This window comes from Crocodylus siamensis, chromosome 3 (genome assembly GCF_052110815.1).
Source record: "Crocodylus siamensis isolate JL-2025a chromosome 3, ASM5211081v1, whole genome shotgun sequence".
Classification (NCBI taxonomy): Eukaryota; Metazoa; Chordata; order Crocodylia; family Crocodylidae; genus Crocodylus; species Crocodylus siamensis.
Window position 1 is genome coordinate 198998134 of NC_143397.1, and position 23458 is coordinate 199021591.

Consider the following 23458-nt stretch of genomic DNA (forward strand, 5'->3'; position numbering starts at 1 on the left):
GGGTAAATTTTTGGGGCCCCATTTGGTGATGTTTGCCAGACATTTAAGGCTGATGAAGAAACAGGAATCATTGGAAATGGAAAAGAATGGTATAACTCAGCTTTGGAAGTAAAGAGGAAGTTGAAATGTATGCAATGTAGTGGCTCACCATGACCTGAAGAAGAGTCAGTTATAAGGGGACTGCACTCAGTGGGCACTACTATATATCTTATCTAGATGAGTTATACTTTGTTGTCCTTGTGGTAAGTTCCTATCAGCAAGGCAAGATTGCTAAGTACACAGATGTGCTAAAACAGTATGGTATCTTGATCTAAACCCTGGTCAATAAAACAAACCACTCTTCAAAAAAAAAAAAAAAAAAAGTTCCTATCAGCCTTTTGAATTTGGACTAATATAATGCATAGTGGGGTGGGCTCCCCAGGGCAGGTGATTGTCTCTGATATGTCCTCCATCGGAGGTCTATATTGAGCAGATTCTTTTTGGTGTTGGGTGGTGGAACTGGAGCTTGCTCCATCCACTCCATGCATTGACCTGGTATTCCAGTGCTTCCAGGACTGGTGCAAAAAAAACAGGAAAGAAAAAAAAAAGTTCCTATCAGCTTATCAAATGTAGAAACTGTGGCACAAGGGGAGGGTGTCAGGACTGGGTCTAGCCCTTCTGGCATCAGCTTTGTATTACAGTACCTCCAGGCGCTCTGCCAGTTCCCTGTGGAGAGAACACCTGCCTTTTTTTTTTAAAGAGCTATTAAAAAAACAAACAAACCAGAAAAGCTTCCTATCAGCACGTTTGCCCACTGTGGGCCATGTGTTTTATAGTCATGCTCAATATTGGCTACATTTAATCAATTTCATTGTTGCTTTCAGCAGCAGTTCGAAGACTGTATTTTATGTGGTTTCCTTGTATGCAAATATAAGATGAAGGCTTCTTTTCCTTCATGCTGTTTAGGCAAAAAAACTCATCTTGTATTCAAGTAAATATTGTACTCTAGTAATAGAAAAGATATATTTCTTATCTTTTTATTATTTATCTCTTATTTAATATCAAATGACAAATATGGATTTGAGAATCGATACTAATGTATTGTTTTATTAATTTGAGTCTAGTGGCATGTTCACTTAGCTTGAATTCTTGTTTACTTATAAAATATTAGAAGTTCAGCCACCATTGTAGGGTAATAAAATGAACATAGAAAAGAAGGGTTAATATAAAAAAGGCTTTGACAAATAATTGCAGGCTAGTGCAGTTGGTTTCACTCTCCTGAGACCTCTCACTCCCCTGAGGCCTGCATTATGATTTGCCCGATACTGCTGAGAGTGAATGCTTTGCATTTTATATTTGGAACATGGAGATCAGTTTACATTGCTGTTTGATCATAGGATATGATCTCATAGACAAGAGGTGTTCAGTAATATTCCAGATAAAATAGTGTATCAGAGGTCCCAGAGTCAAGGAATTGACAGATTTTTTGTTTAAATTCAGCCAGGATGGCAGAATGAGGGGTTGAATGGAAGAGTCAGTCTTCTGAGGTTGAAGTTGTAAGTATTCTCTATTGTGTAATCTGAAGATATATTTAGACAAGATAATTAATCTCATTCTGCAGTCCAAGGCATGGTACAGTTTTATTATCAACACTTGCTGTAGAATGAAAAATCCCAACAGAGAACCAATATTTTTTTCCAGAAAAAAACAATGAATATAAAGTAGTCAGAGCAAACAAATTTAGTTAAGCACAACTGGAAACTTTGTTTGGAGGAATATAAGGTGATAAAATATGTATGTATTCAGTGGGAGGAAGCACATCAAAATGACACATGAAGTTTCTACAGACAATAAGCAGCACTTCATGTACCCAAAGGCAATGAAACTGTCTGTGTGGTGTATAAACCATGACATAGAAAACAAGGCATGATTGTTTAAAATTCAATAAATGGAATTGCTTTACAAACATACATGGCTGTGACCCATAAAAAGATACTTAATTTTGAATGGCAGCTGATGGTCACATCTTGCAGTGGATTGGAGATTGAGTGCAGTATGTCTTCAGTTCTTAGAAAGCCAAAGGGGTAAAAAAAAAAAAAAAAAAAGTTAACTGAAACATATAGAAGAGCTAGCACCACTTCTTCCCCTCCAGTCTTTTTAAGATAGAAATCTTTGAGCCTATGTTGTAGCTTTTTTTTTCTGTTAAGTATCCTCAATGACACTACAGAACACTTGTGTCAATTCCCTGCCATGTTACTGACTTTCTTTCTAAGTGCTTCCATTTCCCATTTGTAAAAAGACACAAAGTAGGGAAGGATTGCATTTTAGAAACTAACTAGTATGAGCTTTGCATAAACAATAACCTACTTCATCAGGTGCTAGGAATAGGCAGCTAGGAATGACATCTAGAAAAATATGTTGTTGCCTATGAAAGCTCATACCTCTCTGAACCATTTAGTTTCTAAAGTAGCACCCTACGCTACCTTCTGCCTGACTTAAGATTAACATAGTTAATTACCTGTGTGCATTTGTAAAAAGGGGATAATTGTACTCACCCATGTCACAGTGTTGTATGAATACATGCATTCAGTCTTGCGAGGTGCTTATAAATAAGAGTAATGGAAACATAGATAACTAATATAATTCTTCAGGAAACTGGTTAGGGAGGGATGTCAAAAGGAGGAAAGCTTGAAACGGGGACAGAAGGATGGATATTCAGGATGAGCAAGCTGCACTTGCAGTTAGATGAGTGAGAACTTTTCTCATTTAAAAAAATCTGTGGTCCAATCTCTAAGATCCTTTCTTATTTTTAACTTCTTACAAAGTTTACACAAAATGTATTGATCCCAGTAGAAGCATGTCTGTGGACTTGTCTTCACTGCTAAGATAAGTTAGGTTATCACTTGACTGGTACCATAACTCAGGTGTTGTCCATACAAAGAACTTATTCATTCTAGCATAGTGATGCTTCTTTAACCTAAATTAGCTAACTCTTTAGGTGAAACAGGCTAAAACTTAAATGAGCATAACTCATTAGCTTATATCACAATCACACTGGATATAACATCGGCTTGCAGATGTGGGAGGAAAAACCGTGCTTTACTTTAAACTTGGTGCACTCCTGCACAAACTTAGTGCATGCTCAGAAAATGCATTACATTAGTTTGACCTGGCTTTCCCAACATATGTATAGATTGGGCACTTTAGTGGGGCTTTTTGGGCACTTGTCTAATAATTGATTGAGTCAGCTATTAGATAAACGTGCCAAAGTGTCACACTGAAACTCCCAATCTATACAGACACTGCAGAGCCATGGGAATGTGTTCCATCTAGGCAGTTCCCTGGTATATCCTGCCCACCCATGTCCTCATATACACTCTAAGCCCAGTAGCACATGGATGGTGACTGTCTGGGATGTCTTAGTAGTCACTCTTGAGATCTTGGTGTCCAGTATGCTTGAAAGTGCCTGCTTTGGATGATTCACAGATTCATAGAATGTAGGCTGGAAGGGACCTCAGAAGATCGTCAGGTCCAACCCCCCTGCACCAAGCAGGAAAGACAACCGGGGTCAAGTGGCCCCTGCAAGGTGAACTGTCCAGTCTTCTCTTGAAGATTTCCAGGGTAGGTGATTGAACCAGCTCTGGAGGGAGCTTATTTCACAGTCTGGACACCTTAGCTGTGAAGAATTTATTTCCTAATGTTGAGTCTGAAATGGTTTTCCAGGAGTTTGTGACCATTGCTCCTAGTTTTCCCCAAGGGTGCCCTGGTAAAGAGTTGTTCACTGAGCTCTTGAGGTATACCCCTGATGTAGTGGAAAGCTGTTACCAAGTCCCCTCTCAGCCTTCTCTTTTTCAGACTGAAGAGTCCCAGGTTCCTCAGCCTTACCTCATCTGGCTTACCATGCAAGTCTCTGATCATACAGGTGGCTCTTCTTTGGACTCTCTCAAGCTTTTCCACATGCTTGTTGAAGTGTGGTGCCCAGAACTGGATGCAGTACTCCATCTGCCATCTCACGAATGTGGAGTAGAGTAGAAGAATCACTTCCTTGGTTTTGCTGGAGATGCATCAATTGATGCACACCAGAGTATTATTTGCCCTGCTGGCTACAGTGTTGCACTGCCAGCTCATGGTCCTACTGTGGTCAATTATTACCCGCAGGTCTCTTTCATTTGTAGTGCTAGTCAGATTGGCGTTGCCAGGCCTCTAGGTGTGCAGGTGATTGTTCGTCCCCAGGTGGAGCACTTTACATTTCTCGATGTTAAACCTCATCTGGTTTCAATCCGCCCAACATGCCAGCCTTCTAGGTCCACCTCTATCTGCAGCCCATCTTCAAGTGCGGTCACACTTTCCCATAACTTAGCGTAGTCCATGAAATTAGTCAGTGAGCTTTTTACCCCCACATACAAATCATTGATGAAGATGTTAAAAAGAATTGGGCCAAGCACTGACTTCTAAGGGACACCATTGGCCACTTCTTGCCAAGATGACAGATCTGTACAGTAGAATTCTCTGGGTCCTACCCCATAACCAGCTTCTTACCCACCTAACCGTCCCCCAGTTAAGCCCATAATCTTCCAATTTTTTGATGAGAATATTGGGGATAACAGATCAAAAGCTTTTTGGAAATAAGGGTATACAACGTCAACCTCCTTGCTCTTATCCAGGTGGTGAGTTACTTGATCATAAAAAGAGATGAGATCATAGAAACTAATCCAGTGGTCAGACCATAACCCAGAGTGGATTTCCCCATAGAAAAGGAAGCATAGCCCAGTATTCTGTCTCAGTTCTGGCTGTACTTTTCCTCACACATTTTATGTACATCTCATAAGTAGCCCCTGTAAAGTCCTGAGACCTTCTGATCAATCTCCTCCTGATCCTGGCCAAGCTATTCATCTACCAGACCAGGAAGGGAGTTCTAGGCAGGAAGAATTCAGGCAACTGTGGAGCCATTTTCCTCTTGATCATCCATGCTCATCTTTCAGCAGCTTTTCACCGATTGGCATCCATCAGTTCAGTTGAAGGGCAATAAGCGCTAACCCATAATCTTGGCTTGCTGCCCCCCCCCCCCCGGAAACCCCAATTATTAACCTTTTACCTGCATTTCCATTCCTGGGTTTTTTCATCATTTGTTCCAAGCATTTAATTGTTACTTAGTGGTCTCTCTGTAATCACTGAGTAGAGCTTGTGGTTTCCTGGAGGGGGGCTAGGCTCACCAGGTCTTAAAAATCTTTCTTTTAACAGTGGCAGAGAATGAATCCTTAGGGACAGGGTAAACAGGACATAACTAGAATTCCTGTCCCTTGTTCCTTCCCTATGTCATTCCAGCATTTGGAGGCCATGGTTGTATCCAAAACTCACTTACACTTTCCTCACAAATTAACACATTTTATTTAGTTTTAATTCCTTTAAATTGAAATGGAATGTTCCTGAAATTGCCTTGCTGGAGATAATCCTGCAGTGACCTGACTAGTGATTTCAAGCATGGGGTACATGCAGACATGCTACTGCTGAACTGTGGCTCCAGACTGATTAAAGAGTAAGTCAAGCAAAGCTAATTTAAGTTAGCTCAGCAGTGAGAACATATACTAAGTAAAAACTAAGAGAAACGTAACTAATGTTGGGCTAATGATGCTAATGTACCACCACACTTAGAAACATGTATACAGTGTATATACAAATATAATTTTTATTTTGCAGTGCATTTTTTGTACAATATAGTCCAGATATTGTGACTTGAGAATTCCAAATGATGTCAGTGGAAGCTTTGCTTGAGTAACGCTGTGGGTCAGGTTTGATAAGTTTATATCCTGTGTTGGAGTCTGAGGTGGTAGTGGGCCAGAACAAGCAAGCTTGGATCCAAGGTGAGCTGAAAATAGGATCTGGCTCCCCACAAAATGCCTCCTTTTGCTGAAGGTCCTGTTGCCTGGCTGCAGGGTGGAGTGGGCAAAGCCCCACCTCTACTGGTACCCCCATTTTTATGCGTGTGTGCGTGCGTGTGTGTGTGTGTGTGCGTGCTCACATATGCATAAAAATGGGGCACCAGTAGAAGTGGGGCTTTGCCCACTCCATTCTGCAGCCAGGCAACAGGACCTTCAGCAAAAGGAGGCATTTTGTGGGGAGCCAGGTCTTATTGTCAGCCCACTTTGGATCCAAGCTTGCTTGTTCTGGCCCGCTGCCACCTCAACCTCCAACACAGGATATAAACTTATGTAATAATCAAATGTGCACATTATATGTTTATATTAGGGGTGTGTGAAATGGGCCATATTTGATTTGGATTCAGCCCGAATTGGGGACAGTGATTTGATTCATTGATTCAGATCACTGTCCGCAATTTGATTTGGCCAAATCTGAATCTGCAGATTTGATGCTGATTCAGAGAGTCAGTGATTCGGCCACAGCTTTAAATGTTTTTTCTACGTACTTCAAGGTATGAGGTATAGCTTGTGAATGCTGCGATCCCAGGGTGGATGGCGCATCCCACAGGAGCTTGGGGGGTACTTTGGGGTCTGCTGCAGAGCACCTGGGGGGCCCCCTGCCTCCCCTCAGCTCAGTGGTTCACTGTGGGAGGACCCCGGGTGCTCCCCAAGACCCAGGAGGTAACTGTCACCAAACTGGGGGATGCAGCCCCCCCATCCCTACACTCCTGGAAGTGGACTGGAAGCCAGCATTGCAGCATTCGTGAGCTGTCTGCTATCTTGAGGTGTGTAGAAAAAACATTTAAAGCTGTTTCTGTGTCCGAATTTCTGAATCTTTCCAAATCGATTTGGAGGGTTCCAGTTCAATTCGGAGAGATTAAAGGGTCTCCTGATTTATAGATTCATAGATAGATTTCTAGGGTCCGAAGGGACCTGTTAGATTATTGAGTCCGACTCCCTGCTCTGGGCAGGAAAGAACACTGAGGTCAAGTAACCCTAGCCAGGTGTTTGTCTAACCTCCTTTTGAACACCTTCAAGGTAGGGGAAACCACCACCTCCCTTAAAAGCTCATTTCATATTTTGGTAACCCTCACCATAACAAATTTCTTCCAATCTAAATCTACTCTCCTTCAGTTTATGGCCTTTGTTTCTAGTACCCTGAGGGGTGCCCTGGTAAACAGAGTATCCCCTATTCCCTGCTGACCCTCCCCAATGAGTTTGAAACCAGCCACAAGATCACCTCTCAGCCTTCTCTTGCAGAAGCTGAAGGGATTCAGGTCCCTCAATCTGTCTTCATAGGATCTTACCTATAGGCCCTCAACCATATGAGTAGCCCGCTTCTGAACCCTTTCCAGGTTATCCACATCACTTTTGAGTCCGGCGCCCAAAACTAGACACAGTACTCCAGCTGCAGCCTCACCAATGCCACATAGAGGGGAACTATCACCTCCCTAGACATGCTCATGATGCACCTACTAATGCAAGAAATTTGCAGATTCAGCCACTGAATTGGGCTGAATCTCCACCAAATAGAATCAGGGACCAAAGCTTTGCACAGCCCTAGTTTGTGTGTGTATGTTATATAAAATGTATAAACACACATACACACACACACACTATGTATATGTGTGATTATATAATGTTTTAACCAGGACTCGTGTATTCATACATTGTAGAATTATACATGTATATAATTATGTGTATGTGTGCATGTATATATAATGTTTTAACAAGAACGCATTTTATATATTACACACATACACACCCCCACACATATAACTTCATGAGATTATAGAGATAGATATATAATCCTGTTTTAAAACATTATTGTAAAAAAAAAATCTTCGTGATTCAATAAGGGCTTGTGCTGTATTAACTACTAACCCTATATTAATTTTTTACAGGTAAGATTGGGCTCAGTATTTGTTCTCACTCTTCTTTTAGTTTATAACCATTTTAGTTAATCTAATTGCTTAACCAATGAAGTAATTGTTAGTTACTGGTTATGATAGATTTTTTCCTTAGTTTTGATTTTAAATACCAAAACCAATAAACAAAGGTAAACATAATTAATTTTGAGCTATGTTTGTCTCTGAATTGAAGAAATTTTGTGTATGATTGGAAGTATAAATGTTTGCATGTATGCTATTTGGAGTTAAACTAAAGACCTCTCTTGGAATTTACCAATTCAGTCCAAATGACTACAGGGCACATACAAATGTGCATTTTTGGTAATGGAATTCAACACAATTATTTATATATCATTTTTATGGCACGATGAATAATTTTTGGATATGGTAAATTTTGCTTTTAAAAGCAGTTTGTTTCCACTAGGGGGCACTAATGTTTTTTCTTATGATTTCATTAATCTAAATCTAGACAAGATTAAATCTGTTTAAAAGGCAAAACAAAGTGCTTAGCATTGCAGAAACAAAATTACCATATGTGCAAGAAAATAGATGAAACAGGCATACTGTATCTTCAAAGTTGCTTTGTCTCAAAAGTTAAGTAAAATAAAATGTTTTGTTATGTTAGTCACATGCACATTCACATTCTGCAGATTGTATCTGAGTGTTTAGTCACTGAAAAGTTCTAAAGTATTCCAGTACTGCAGCTCACATTATGTTTTATTATACTTACAATAAGAAGGTTACTAGCTTTATTTATGTTTTAACTTACAAAGTGGGTCAATTCTAAACCTGGGTTTGGTTTTTATTTTTGTTGGCTTTTTTTTAATAACACATAGGGAATCTAACATTTAGTAAAAATGAGGAGAGAGAAAGACCCACTGCTTTCTCGTGTTAAAAATCATTATTTCTATATCAGGGCACAAGACAACTCATCCAGTTTATATATGATTAAAAAGTATTACAAATGTGGAACACACAAAAAAAAATACAGCAGAGACTTTCTGTGCCTGAAGGAGGGTGCTTGTGCCCGTAAGCTTGCAAAGAACTTTTCTCCAACTCCTCGGTTGGTCTAATAAAAGATATCAAAGAACCTTGCCTGTCTATGAACATGAAATAAAGCCTTTTCAAATCTGTGTATCTCTTGCATTATATTATTTTTAACACTGTCTTCTTTGAACAAAATGAGTTATACTGCCTCCTTTGGTTTTATTTTCAAAGCCCTACACAGAAAGCAAACATATTGCATGCTCTACCTGATAGAATTTTAAATATCTTCCTTGAGACTGTGCCATCCCAATTAAGGCAGATGCATAAACGACTATAAGTGGAACACAAGTTAGAAGGTGGCACAATTCTAACATATCAACAGTTGAGCAGGAAGCATGCTGCCGTTAAAGTTGTACACAATGTATTCCACATTTCAGAGAGCTGCAGGCCTGCTCATAGAGGCACATTTGTAATTTTCATCATTTTTATAAAACTAGTCAGATATGAAAATACAGGTTAGGGAAAGGGCTTACAGGGAAGAAAAGGTGTTCTTTCAGCTACTGATTTTGATGTTTATACTGTGCAAAAGTGCTGAAATATTTTTTGCTGTCAGAGATTCTTAATTTAATGATACTGTATTTAATAGCATTTTAATTAAACATAACATGCAATTCATGTTGGATTTTTTTGTATGGCACTTAGTTCAGTAAATAATTTTCCAGTTATACCTAAGTCCTTGCTTTCTATACAACGTGACATATGTGTTAATATACAGTGAATTTGCATGTGCTACAAAACTACTGTCAATTGGTATGGGACTTGCTGAAGCAATCTGGATAGAGCAAAAGGAGATGAAATTGAACAGGGGTTCTTGGTATTTTGAAATCTGCCTTTTTAACTCAACTTTTCAGTTTGACTATCAACATGGGCCTAAATAATCTCTTCAGTTACTACACTACTGTTAGTATGCTTTCACTATGACTTAAATTCATACAATAAGTCTCAAAAATGTTTATGGAAGAAAGGGATTTTAAAACTAATTTCTGAACAAATGTCAGAAAATATAAACTGTATGGAAAATGAATGAGAAAACTCCCAAAAGTTGACTGAACATGTCTGGTTTTGTTTCATTAATCTGATATGTGAATGATTTAGTTATATTTTCTCTGTCCACACTACATAAAAACAAAACAAAAATTAAAACATTTTGGTTCATCTGGATTCACGGTTATTTGGATGATTTTTTTTACAGGTTGGATAATCAGAAGGGAAGTGTAGGAAAGAGGAAAATCTTTTGTGCTTAATGTAGACTTTTTGTTTGTTTTTAACATTGTAAATTACTGAACTTCATACAATTTTTATGGGATTCTGTAAGATTATGTTTATTATCAGAGTAACTGACCAAGTATAAGTGAAATAGTGGCTATCATGGGAAAAACATTTTTTTCTTTAAACGCCAAACTATATAACATTGTCTCCAGGAACACATCGCTGGTCTACTATGTGTATGCAACCATGAAAATTTGAATGGCTTCTTTTTGTAAGAGAGCAAGGTTTTTATTGTGTGTGAATCACTTTTTCTTTTCAGATTTAACTTCATATTTTTAGCTTTTAACAGACACTTATCTTTGGTAGAATCTTGTGGCAAATTTGGACTCCCAGACCAAATGTTAAATGCTATGAAGCCTGCCATTGTATTATAGTTGACTACATTCAGTATGTCAGATGTGCATTTCACTTTGTATCTGGAGGTATGATTAAAGGTTTTCTGTCATATATATCAACCAGAGCCCATTTTAAATAAGCTGGTTGGAATAGTTAAGACTGTTGCTGTAAGATAATGCTGTATATCTATGTTTATCTGGAATAACTGAAATGCTAGTTAGGTACTCAAACTAATGAGTAAAGAAATTCTGTTTTGCTAATGATCATAGGTCACCCAAGGGAAGGTACTATCGTTATGTGAATTCCAGCTGAATGTTACCCTAAAACACTAATGGAAAGCCTTTGAGGCATGCACATCAAAGGGCATGCTGTCCTATAATGGAGAAAATCACTTCCCTTACACAGCTATTTTGTGGCTGGTTTCTCACAAAAGATTAGAACTAATACTATTCAGTGGCTCCAGAAAAATAATTGAATGTGATAGATAGTGATGTTTTTATTCTGTTGATCTACAAAAATTTATACTATTGTTAAATTTTCCTGTCCTATATTTTATATAATTTGTGATCATTTTTACAGTAAGCTAGAAAGTGCACAATGGGTACTTTGGGAAAAAAAAAGAATTCCTGCTCTTTGCTAAGTGCAGTCAAAGAAAGCAACTCCTTGAGAAAGCAGTATAGAAAGAAACTCTCAATTTTCTATACCAGAACAGCTAGCATGAGTTAGTATGAAGAAGGAAAGTGCTGACTAGGAAAAAGAGACATGCTCTAGCTTTATATGTAGAAATTACAGTTCATTAATAGGGAACTTTGCTCATGAAAAAACTGTGAGGTCTGATCCATTTGCAGTATCGATCTAGGGAGCAGGTATCTTGTGAATATGCAATCAATAGCTGGATTATCAAGTGGGTGATACATGATAGGGCTGTGCAAAACACCATTGTTTTGTTTCAATATCCATTTTTCCATTTTGAAGGGACATTGTTCTCTTTCATCACTTCGAAGTACTGTGCTGTTTCGTTTCATCAAAACTGTTTCGCTGTTTCAACAAGTTTCGACATTTTGCCCATAGGCTATAGTGGGGAATCATGAAAATGTCTAACACTTTGTCATTTCTTGCCTGATTTGGATGATAGCCCCTTCTGAGGGCATGAAGCCCACCAAGTTTCAAGGAGATAGGTGAAGAGGTTTTCTTATCCAGCATGCAGATCCAGGGACCTGCACCCCCAGGAGAGCTGTGGGGCTGTGCCGGACTCCTTCTGGGGGTGAGACAGGACAGTTGCAAGCAGTTCACAGGTCAGGTCAGTTTGCCACCCCTTCTTTGAAGGGGAGCCTGAAAGATAAGTTTTGCTTTTTTTTAATGTAATTAGGACTGAGTAGTTGTATTTTAGCAGCTAAAACTCAGCAGCTAGACCAAGACTTAAGACCCTTGTTTAACTAGAGACCTGAGCAAGGGGCAGTTTGCTTGGAAAATCTCTCTCACATTCCTTCACTGTAAGCTTGCTGAGAAGAAAGAGGTTGCGGGGAAAAGAAACCTTCAGATCAAGGTACAGCAAACAGGCCAGCTATAGAGGAGTTTGCTAGGGAAGTTCTGCTTGAAAAGAGAGGCTAGAAGTGAGAAGCAGCAGATTAGAAGACCCTGAGACCTGGCTGGAGGATATCACAATCCCAGAGTCACTATCACTTCCATCTGTTCCTCCACTCCCACCTGCAATGTGTCTGTTCAGGGAGGACCACACATTGTTGAGGCCTCCACCCAGTTTCTGAATTGGTGCTGTGCAGACTGCAACTTGCAGATTCCTTCCAGTGTCAGCCAGGTGGGTGAGTGCCTACAATGTGAGCAGTGCCTTCTGGTGTTGTTCCTCAGGGAAAAGCAAGAGCGATACAGGAGAAAGTACCAAGGCTCCAAAGCATGCTCTGACATGAGGACTTCATTGATTCCATGCTGGAGGAAATCTCCAGGACTGTAGAGGAAGGACTGCCAGAGATGGTGCTAGAAAAGGAAGAGGGTTTGGACTCCTAGGAAGGTGGAAGCTGGAAACTTGTATCTGCTGGCAACAAGAAGTCTTTATTCCCATGTGCAGTGGTTTGCCTAAAGAACAGATATGGAGTACTAGCAACAGATCAGGAGCAGCACAATCCATTGGTGGAAGAGGCCAGGTAAGGAATCTCCAAGGTGGGGAGGATTCAGACCACTGCCATGAAGAGGAAGTGATGGGTGGTGGTGGTTGGGGACTCCCGTCTGCAGAGGAGAGAGGGATCCATCTGCTGGCCCAAGTTGTTGTCCTGGGAGGTCTGCCGTGTCCCTGGAGCCTGCTGGATATGAGGTGTCACGGAAGTATTACTGAGACTCATCCTACCCTCTGACTACTACCCCATGCTGCTCATCCATGTGAGTATCAGTGATACTGCTAGAGGTGACCCTGAGAAGATCAAGAATGACTACAGGGCTCTGGGTGCAAGGGTGAAGGGGATGGGGCACAGGTAGTTTTCTCCTCATGCCTTTTGGTCAAGGGGAAGGGCCCTGGCAGGAGTGGATGCATCCCACAGATCAATGCAAGCCTGCACAGGTGGTGTCACCAGCAGGGTGTTGGCTTCTTCAACCATGGGAATATAGTTCCAAGAAGAATTGCTAGGAAGAGGCAAGACCCACCTGACAAGGAGAGGGAAGAGCATCTTTGCAGACATGCTTACTAATCTAGTGTGGAGGGCTTTTAACTAGGTTCACAGGGGGGTGGAGGTCAAAGCCCTGAGGTAAGTGCAGAAGTAGAGGACCTGGAGGAAGCACAAGAAGGATGGAGCAACAGGGGAGGCCTCGTTCTCCCTGAGAAAGGACAATTGGCTAGTCACCTCAGGTGTCTGTACATGAATGCATGGACCCTGGGAAACAAGCAGGAAGAATTGGAAGTCCTCACACAGTAAAGGAACTATGATGTGATTGGAATAACAGAGATTTGGTGGGATAGTTCACATGACTGGAGTACTGTCATGGATGGTACACACTGTACAGGAAGGACAGGCAGGAGACAAGAGGAGGAGGAGTTGTGCTGTATGTAAAAGAACTGTATGATTGCTCAGAGCTCCAATATGAAACTGGAAATAGGCTTGTTGAAAGTCTCTGTGTTAAGGTCAGAGGGGAGAGCAAAAAGGATGATGCATGTATCTGCTATAGACCACCAGACCAGGAGGATGAAGTGGATGGGGCTTTCTTCAGACAATTAGTGAAAGTTACCAGATCACAGGCCCTGGTTCTTACTGGGGACTTGAGTCTCCCTAATACCTGCTGGGAGGGCAATACAGTAGTGCACAGGCAATCCAGAAAGTTTTTGGAGAGTGCTGGGAACAACTTCTTGGTGCAAGTGTAGGAGACCAAGTAGAGGTGATGCTTTTCTTGACCTACTGCTCACAAACAGGGTAGAATTAATGGGAGATGTAGAAGTGGATGGCAAGTTGAGTAGCAGTGACCACAATATGATCAAGTTCAGGATCCTGGCAAAAGGAAGAAAGGACAGCAGCAGAATATGGACCCTGGACTTCAGAAGAGCTGACTTTGAATCAGGGAACTGATAGGCAGGATCCCCTGGGAGGCCAGGAGAACTTGTTGTATTTTAAAGAAACCTTACCAAGGGCACAAGAACAGACCATCCTGATGTGCAGAAAGAATAGCAAACGTGGCAGGTGACCAGCTTGGCTTAGCAGAGAACTCTTTAGTGAGCTTAAACATAAAAAGGAAGCTTACAAGGAGTGGAAGCTTGGACAAACATTTTGGGATGAGTATAAGAATATTGTTAAGGCATGTTTGGATGAAGTCAGAAAGGCCAAAGTGCAAGTGGAGCTGCAGCTAGCAAGAGACATGAAGGATAATAAGGGTTTCTACAAGTATGATAACAACAAGAGGAAGGTCAGGGAAAGTGTGGGGGAGGCAACCTAGTGACAGATAATGAGGAAAAGGCTGAAGTACTAAATGCCTTTTTTTACATTGGTCCTCGCAGGCAAGGTCAACTTCCAGACTACTGCACCAGGCAGCACAATTTGGGGAGAAGGTGAGCAGCCCTCAGTGGTGAAAGAAGAGGTTAGGGTCTATTAGGAAAGCTGGATGTGTACAAGTCCATGGGACCAGATGCAATGCAATGCAAAGGGAGCTAAGGGACTCAGCTAATGTGATCGCAGAGCTGCTGGCCATTATCTTTGAGGTCCTGGATGATTGGAAAAGGAAAATACGGTGCCCATCTTTAAGAAAGGGGAGAAGGAGGATTGAGGGAACTATAGACCCGTCAGCCTCACCTCAGTCCCTGGAAAAATCATGGAGCAGGTCCTCAAGGAATCCATTTCTAAGAACGTGGAGGAGAAAGTGATTAGAAACAGTCAGCATGGATTCACCAAGAGCAAGTCATTCCTGATCCACCTGGCTGTCTTCTAAGATGAAATGACTGGTTCTGTGGATACAGAGAAAGCATTGGATATAGTAAAACTTGGCTTTAGCAAGGCTTTTGATATAGTCTCCAACAGCATTCTTGCAAGCAAGCTGAGGAAGTATGGGTCGAATGAATAGACTTTAAGGTGGATAGAAAGCTGGCTGGATTGTTGGGCCCAGTGGGTAGTAATCAATGGATCAGTGTCTAATTGGCAGCCAGTATCAAGTGTAGTGCCCCAGGAGTCAGTCTGGGGCCCGTGTTGTACTATATCTTCATTAACAATTTACAAGTTGAGATGGATTGCACAGTTGAGAGAGCCAGTTCACAGATGACACCAAGCTGGGGGTATAGTAGATGTGCTGAAGAACTAGGATTTTGAGTGACCCACACTAATTGGAGGATTGGGCCAAAATAAATCTCATGAGGTTCAGTAAGGGCTGTGGTGGGCCAGTAGGTGGTGCTCCTGCATTGAACCACCCACCTCTCTGTGCCCAACCACCTTCTAGGCTCTGAGTGCCTCCCTGGGGGTGCCTCACATCTGGCCAACCCCCTTCCTGGAACACACCCACTAGCCTGGGGGTTCCACTGCCACCACCCAGGGCTGGGCTTGATTCTGGCTCTGCACACCCTGGGAAACAGAGGCGTAGTAGCCCTTGAGGGTACTTGATTCATGTTAAGAACTTAGGATGCTTCCCTCTGTCAGAAGCACAAGTAGTGGTCTCCCTTAATCAGCCGAACCAAGGGGACCCCAAGGCATAATCTAGACCCACTCCCAATAAGTCTCCCACACTGGTACAAAGGAGAACTTTATTGGTTACAAGGGGTAGGGTTGGAATAGAGTACAGAGTAGAGCAATATCGGAGAAATCCCGTAGAGCAAACTCGCATGGCTGAGTAGCCTTTGATCATGCATCTGAGTTACTGCAAGCTAGATATCTAGTTAGATCGCAGGTAGTTTACTCACAAGTATCATCTAGAGACAGGTGGAGATTCCCTCTGGTGGCAGGCAGTTCCTTGATCATGAGTTTTGAGAGCAAGAGCAAGTTTCAGATGGTTCAGCTCTTCTCTATCTCTGAGTCTCCTCATGTCTGCTGCTTCCTCCTCCTGGGCAGTCCTTAACTTATATAGCCCTTGTGACTTCATTTACCTGGTCCAATGGAGCACCTGTTGGCTGTCAGCCAACCAATTTGAAATGCATCACTAGTTGCTGGGCAGACTGGCAGTTCCTAGCTCGCCAGGGAGCAAGCACCTCACCCAGGTATGTGATGCCAGTCACATAGGCAGAGGGAGCAGGTTTCCCCCCCTCCCTCAGAAATGCATCCAGCTCAGGTTACCTAAAGAGATAGGGTAAGGTGTGTATCCTCTGCTGGAGCCCATCCTAACCAAATTGTCACAGAGCAGAGTTTATGGGGAGAAACAGAGGTGGCCTTCTGCCACAAGGACAAGTGCAAAGTCCTTCACTTAGGATGGAAGATTTCCATGCACTGTTACAGGCTGGATACTCACTGTCTAAGCAGCAGTTTTGCAGAAAAGGACCTGGGTATTACAATGGACAATAAGACAGATATGAGTTATCATTGTGCCCTTGTTGCCAAGAAGGCTAACAGCATACTGGGCTGCATTAGTAGAAGCATTGTCAGCAGATTGAAGGAGGTAATTATTCTGCTCCAATTCTGATGTGGTGAGGCCACATCTGGGGTACTATGTCCAGTTGTGGGCCCCTCACTACAGAAAAGATGTGAACAAGTTAGACAGAGTTCAGCAGAGGGCAACAAAAATGGGTAGGGGTCTGGGACACATGGCTTTTGAGGAAAGCCTGAGGGAACTGAGTTTTTTAATCTGCCGAAGAGAAGACTGAGAGGGGATTTGATAGCAGTCTTTAACTACCTGAAAGGTTGTTCCAAAGAGGATGGACCTAAACTGTTCTCACTGGTGACAGGACAGAACAAGGAGCAGTGGTCTCAAGTTGCAGCAAGAGAGGTTAAGGTTGGATAGTAGGAAGAACTTTCACACATAAGGGGGTGGTGAAGCACTGAAACAAGTTACCTAGAGAGGTGGTAGAAGTTCCATCCTTGGAGGTTGTTAAGGTCTGGCTTGACAAAGCCCTGGCTGGAATGATGTACTTGGGGATGGTCTGGCTTTGAGCACGGGGTTGGACAAGATGACAGTCTGAGGTCCCTTCCAACCCTAATTTTCTATGATTTTGTTTTGGGAATGGCTGAGCCATTTTGGGGGGCTTGGCCCTTTGCCAGCTCCCCAGAGTAGGATCCACTATCTGAGGGGAATCTGAGGACTTGCCTGCTGCTACTTATTCTGCCTGCAGGAGAGCAGCCTCTCCTTGGTCCTGCCCACTCCCCAAATTGGGGTTAGAGCCTGGTGGAGGAACAGAAAGCAGGGAGGGCAAGGGGAAGATGCAGGCTGAATGCCTGTATGTTCCATCTCCCAGAAGGATTTCTACTGGTGGAAATTTCTCAGAATTTTCCATTAGTAGAAGTGAACCACCTGTTTGTGGCCTCAGTAAAAGAGGGCTAAGCTCCCATATGTGAATTCTCAAGGGACTACCAGGCTTTGTGGTAGTTCCTGGGGTTTTGTGGCCCCTTGCTGATGAGCCCAGGTCTGAATTTCTGTTTGTGTAGGAGTTCCCAGGATATTCAGGTTCCAACTTGGAATCCTATCCTGATTTTCTAAGGTTCCTGGCTCCTGGGTGGACCTTCCAGGCAGACTGCTAACTTCCATTATCCTTGCCTCTGGGACAAGCCTGCCAAGGGAGTTGTGCCAGGACCAGACATTTGAATTTCCATGGTCCTCAGCTTGGGGAGACATCTACTGACCAGACTGTCCCAGAGTTAGGAACCTCAACAGCTATAACACACCCACCAGGGGGGCTGCCCTGGGGCCAGGATTCCAGAGGTTCCAGTTTGCAAGGTTCCATTAAAATCCTACTTTGGATTTAGCAAAATGTTGAATTTGAAATGTTTTGAATAAGACATTCCAGGTTCAACGAACCAACATTTATGGGTGTAGGTAAAAGAATTAGCATGGACATATGAACTTCTTCCATCCTTTGAAGTATAGCAGTACTTTGATCAGTGTAGTCTCCATACTCTACCTATGACAAATGCCAGAATGATAAGCTTGAAGGATATCTGAGATCTCCAGATAAAAGGCTGCTTTTCTACCAACACCTCAATAAAGGAAGATGAGATGCAGGAAAACTGTGATATTTTAAGAGAGGTTAAAAAATATATGGATTTAACTGGTCATTTTTAGGAAGATTACACCTTTACCTCACATAGGGAGAGATTACTAAATTTTAACTAATGGTAGATCCAAGCTTCTCTTACCCTGATTTTTTGTAAGCTCTAAGATGTCTAGAACAAAGTTATGGTTTCTCTAGATCTTCAGGTTGTGCAGTGGACTGAATTTCAGATACAGTATATGTGGCAGACAGTTCCAGATACTTGTTTGTATCCCTTTAAAGCAGTCTGCAATACAAATTGGAACAACTTTGGCTGTTCAGATTACATAGTTTTTCACAATATGAAAAAGATCTGGCTGCATCAGAGTGGAAGCAGCCAAAAAAAAAAGGAAGAGTTCTATTGGCTAAGACTATGAATGCAATAGAGGGAAAGACAAATATTATCTTTACTTATACCAACTCCACGGAATTGAACTTCAGAAACTTTGTCAGAGTAACTTGGATTCTACAATCAATAGTCTAGCACCTGACTCATAAAATCAGTTGCAAGTCTACACCAAGGTTAATTATAAAGGTGACATCCACATACAGAATGCTTATGAATCACTAAACTTTCATTTCAGTGTGGTGTGTCTTGCCAGAAATTAGTAAACAGTTAGCAAGGTTTTATTTTGTTTGTTTAAAAAACTCACATTATCAACATAAACCAAAACATCTTATCATTCAGCTGATGCTAAAGGATTATAAATTTACTTCTTACTCTGTTAGTAGTATGGTCACCCTATAGTAGAAATAATTTATCGGGGGGAAAAAAAGGTTTAAAGGCAAGAATAAATTGAAAAAATTGGGACAGTGTGGTGTAGAAAATTGAATAAGAAAAAATAAATAAAACAGAATGTGGAAAGAGTAAAGTAAAAATAGCAACAGGAAAAAACATACCATCATGGGACCTGTTTCAACGCACCTGTAGGACAAAAGGGTGATTAGGAACAACAAAAACAGATTTACTGCCATAAGTTGAAAATGTGTGCTTAACCAATCTGATTTCCTTCTATAACAAAATGACAGGCTTTGAGAATGGGGGAAGAGAAATAGATGTTATATACCGTGAGTTTAGAGAGGATTTCAACATAGTCTCACATGAGGTAAGTAAGCTAAGGAAATACAATCTAGATGAAACTACTAAGGTAGGTGCATAGTGGGTTGAATCACAGCGCTCGAAGAAATGCATGGAATTAGATGCATCCTTTGAGAAGAAGAGGTTAAGGTGGGCATTTGAATGAGTGAGTGACAGGAGGGAAAGGTTTGATGATGGGCTAAATATCATTTATCAATTTACAGTTTCCTGGAAAACACAGAAACATCTTTAGCTTCGTAAGATCTTTGAAGTACCTGAAGTCATAGGGGAAATGTACTTAAACAATTAAAATGAAAATAATGTATATGTATATGTATTCTTCCAGTTGTTTACAATTCTGGTGACAAATATAAATAAATATTCATATAACCAGAACTTTTCCCTTTTAATTTTTGCCCAAGTATATCTATCTGTACAAAGAGAAACAAATCCAATTGTACCATCAGAATTTTTTTTCATTTAATTAAAATTGTGTTTTAAAAGAGGATGTTCAGTATGATTTATATTAAAACAAAAATATGGACTTTTCAAAAGATTTTCTAAATAATAAAAATAAAAATATTCTTAAAGATATATTTCATAATAAACAGTGATAAACAGCATCATATTTGTTATTCTCATTAAAGATATAGTGTATTTTTTTCTTACCCTAAATACTGTTTATTGCATTGAACATTTGTTAATTTTATGACAGGTTTGAAAATGTTGCTAGTTTATTTAAAATATAAATAGTGCTTTTTGAGCAAAGAGCTACAGGACTAAGGTTCTATTAGCCCTTTTTTAAAAATTCTCACCTTATTTTTGAAATGTTAGTGCTCCTAAGTTTAAGGTTGGTTAGTGAATTAATAAAATAAGTCACAAGCTTCACACACAGTTGGAGTCCAGGTGTGATTTGTAGGTTTTGGCTTGGAAATGAAGTTTTTATGTAGCAAAATTCTTCTCATTGCTTTCATATTTCTGCATTCTAGATGAACGGTTAGCCACTGTTTTTTAGGCTCATTTACTTACCCTTCCTAGCTGGTTGTTCTCTACTGAGACTGGTATTCCATATGATTAGTTTTTAACCAGCTACTACGGCAATTCCATATGTAATGTTATTCATGTTGTGGACGAAAACTTCCCTTCTGAAGCTGTTATCCTGACCAGAATATTCTCCCCTCTTGTTGAGCATACAAAGAACACTATCATAACTGATCTAACTTGCTATGGCCTGCTGAATTGCTTCTTTTCATTCACCTGCTGTATGGCTTACAGGCTTTAATTCACATGTGGCTTACAGGCCACTTTCCTCATCTTGTTGCTCAGGGAGATACACCCTTTAAAAGGGAATTTACCAAATATTTTTGTTTTATGTGAAGAACCTTTTGACATTTTAAAATATTAATTTGAAGAACACATTTTCCTGCTGTTACTCAGGAAGATCACGTGACCACTCCACCCAGCTCTGTGGGGCCCCCCAAAGCATGGGACCCAGGGCAGTCACCCCAGTTCACCCCCAGAGCACTCCCTGGAGAACCTGGAAGTGGGCTGGAAGTGCTTCTGGTCGACTTTCGGATCTGCTGCTGAGTGTGCTGGGGATCCTCCCGCCCTCCCCCCCGGCCATGTGCTCCTGTGGGATGCTCCATCTGCCCCACCATCACAGTATTCATGAGCAGCCTGGTAGCTTGAGGTGTGTAGATAAAACATTTAAAGCTGTGTCTATATCCAAATCGCCAAATCTTTCCAAATCTGTCCAGATCGATTCAGAGAGCTCTGATTCAACTCAGAGAGATTAAAGGGTCTGCTGATTCAATTTGGATTCGGAGATTCAGCTACCAAATTAGGCCGAATCTCCACTGAATTGAATCGGGGACCAAAGCTTTGCACAGCCCTACTGCTTTCCTGTTGCAGTAGTCGGGGGTGGGGGAGGAGTGAATTTAAGATGACCCTCCCCATAATTATGTTTTATACCTGGAAAGCTTTAACAAATTTATACATTTCCCTATATAGAATTAATTATTGTGGGGAGGGGTATCTTAAATTTGAAGTCATCTTGGATTTGGGTAAATATGGTAATTTTATACTTTGATTTTTAAATATAATCAGTTGCTTATAAATTTCTTAAATCTTTTGGTGGTATATGAAACTACATCTTGGACCTTATATGGTTTGTGCCTTAGGTTTTAATCTCAGTCAGTTGGTGGCTTGTGCAAAAATTATAATTGCTGCAAAGTCATTGTAATTTCACTGTTTTATTTAAAGAGCTCAAAAATTGATTTAAAAAGACTTGGCTATATATTTATTACTGACTAGTCTTTCAACATCCATGTTAAAGTACCAGAGGTCATAAATACTTTGTATTAGCTTATTTCATGGACTCAAATAAGATGAAGGAAAGTTTACAAGACAAAAGGCACATTTTGATAGCTGGAGTGCTAGATCTTAATCTCCTGTGTCGGTGTTTTGGCTCATTATCAGTTTAATCACAATAGAAGGTATCAGCTTCTTGTCATTTAGTTTAATTGATGTAGTGAAAATAGAAAGCGTATTGATATTTTGGCAAGTTTAATGCATGGTTTTTTTTCAATGAAAAAGTAAGACTCTACTGTTTTCCCTATCCTACCAGTTATTATTAACAATTTATTAACATGTCTTCCATTTGTATACATCTGAATTGTCTGTTAAGATGCAATTTTCCAAGTTGTCTGGGTCTTGGAAGTGGAAAAACTCTCTTAACCCTAGGTTCCTTGAAGGCAACAGTAGTAGGGCTGAACATATGGCAGGTTTCCTTTGTTCAGCAGATGACACCCCTTGTCATGCATAAATTTCTCTTTTCCTCTCTGTTTCTGGCACTTCAGCAGACATTTACTGCACTTTTGCACTTGATCTTTTTTTTTTTTTTTTAACCACTCTTGTCTTTTGAAATAATTTGCTGATGTTCTGCAATAGTTTTGGTGCATATATGTCTAACATCTGCAAGCATTAGTGCTTTTTCTGCATCTCAGTGCAAAAAAATTGCCTTTATAAGCCCCTTTATTAGTCGCTTGGCTATAGACCTTAGTGCTATAGCTCTAGTACCCTGAGCAGCAGCTTCGGTCTCTGTGTACCAGCACCTGGGTTAACAGTACTTCAACATCACAGAGTGTCTTAGTCCATTTTAGGGCTAAAGAACCAGAGGTGCTTGTTAGTCGTTGATTCAGTATTTCTTCCTGTGTAGTGGTACCCATTTTCTTAACTCTTGAAATAGATATTGTAGTTTTTTTGCATATTGTTAATATGCAAAAAAATTAAGAGTAAAAATTGAAAACCTTTCTCTGTCTGTACTGTTGCGTAGCTTTCATTGTACCTGTAACTTCTTTTCACTTTTGGAATATCCTTCAAGCTGCTCACCTTCCAGGAACTGGAATTTTGTACACGTTTCTTTTTGGGAAAGGAATATTACTTAGCTTGCAATTCTATTTCCAGGAATATCTCCTGTGGTAGGATATACAGTCCTTTATCCCCCTCTCTTCACAGTAGGAAGAGTAAACTTTCTTTAGGCTTTCTGTTCTCTTATGCCTTGATCTTCACAACTCTGTACGATCCTTTTTATGTCTTCAGTTGAACTAGCTTTTATTTCTGGGAGCTTTTCCTCTCACTTAATTGAAAGAACTGACTTGATTTGTTAGCCAGCAGTATTTATACTCAGCAGGGGATGATGTACAATGGCCACCAGGGGCTCTGGGTTGTGTTGTATTCCACTGTTGTTGACCTTCAGGTTAAACACATCTCAAGAGCTATCGTAGTTGGACTAGTCTTGTACTGAGGAATTAAAACCCACCAGTGAGATTCCTGCAAGATTATAGGTGAAATCTTGATCCCTTTGAGGTCAATGGCAGAACTCCTATTGACTTCAGTGGAGTCAGGATTTTACCTATTATATCTGAAGAAGCAGAATTATCTATATTTTTTATGCCACACTTCTCCGGAGTGTGGACTTACCTAGTCCTCTTCTAGACAACAAAAGTGATATTCAGTGAATTGGAACATTTCTGTTTTTTAAGATACCATAATTTTAATCTGGAGATGCAATGAAATGTATCTTATGCTTCAAGAAGTAATGTAGATTGTGGCACTTGTGCTGCAGGTTGATCACCCCTGTGTTAATGCATACTTTTTAATGCAGAGGCATTTCAGTGGAACATTACTGCCTGCTCCTGCTTCAAGTGCATCCTGAAGAATTTTCACAGTACAGAAAACTAGTTTCTGCCTGAAGTTAGGCTGAATAAGA

At 40.7% G+C, this 23458-nt stretch overlaps 1 protein-coding gene and 1 pseudogene across 2 annotated transcripts in view; both read left to right on the forward strand.

Moving 5' to 3' along the window:
- The window catches only part of C3H8orf34 (chromosome 3 C8orf34 homolog), a 324719-nt gene that overhangs the window by 154723 nt on the left and 146538 nt on the right, over positions 1–23458 (forward strand). The window lies entirely within an intron of this gene.
- LOC149869326 (U2 spliceosomal RNA) lies at positions 360–568 on the forward strand (annotated as a pseudogene).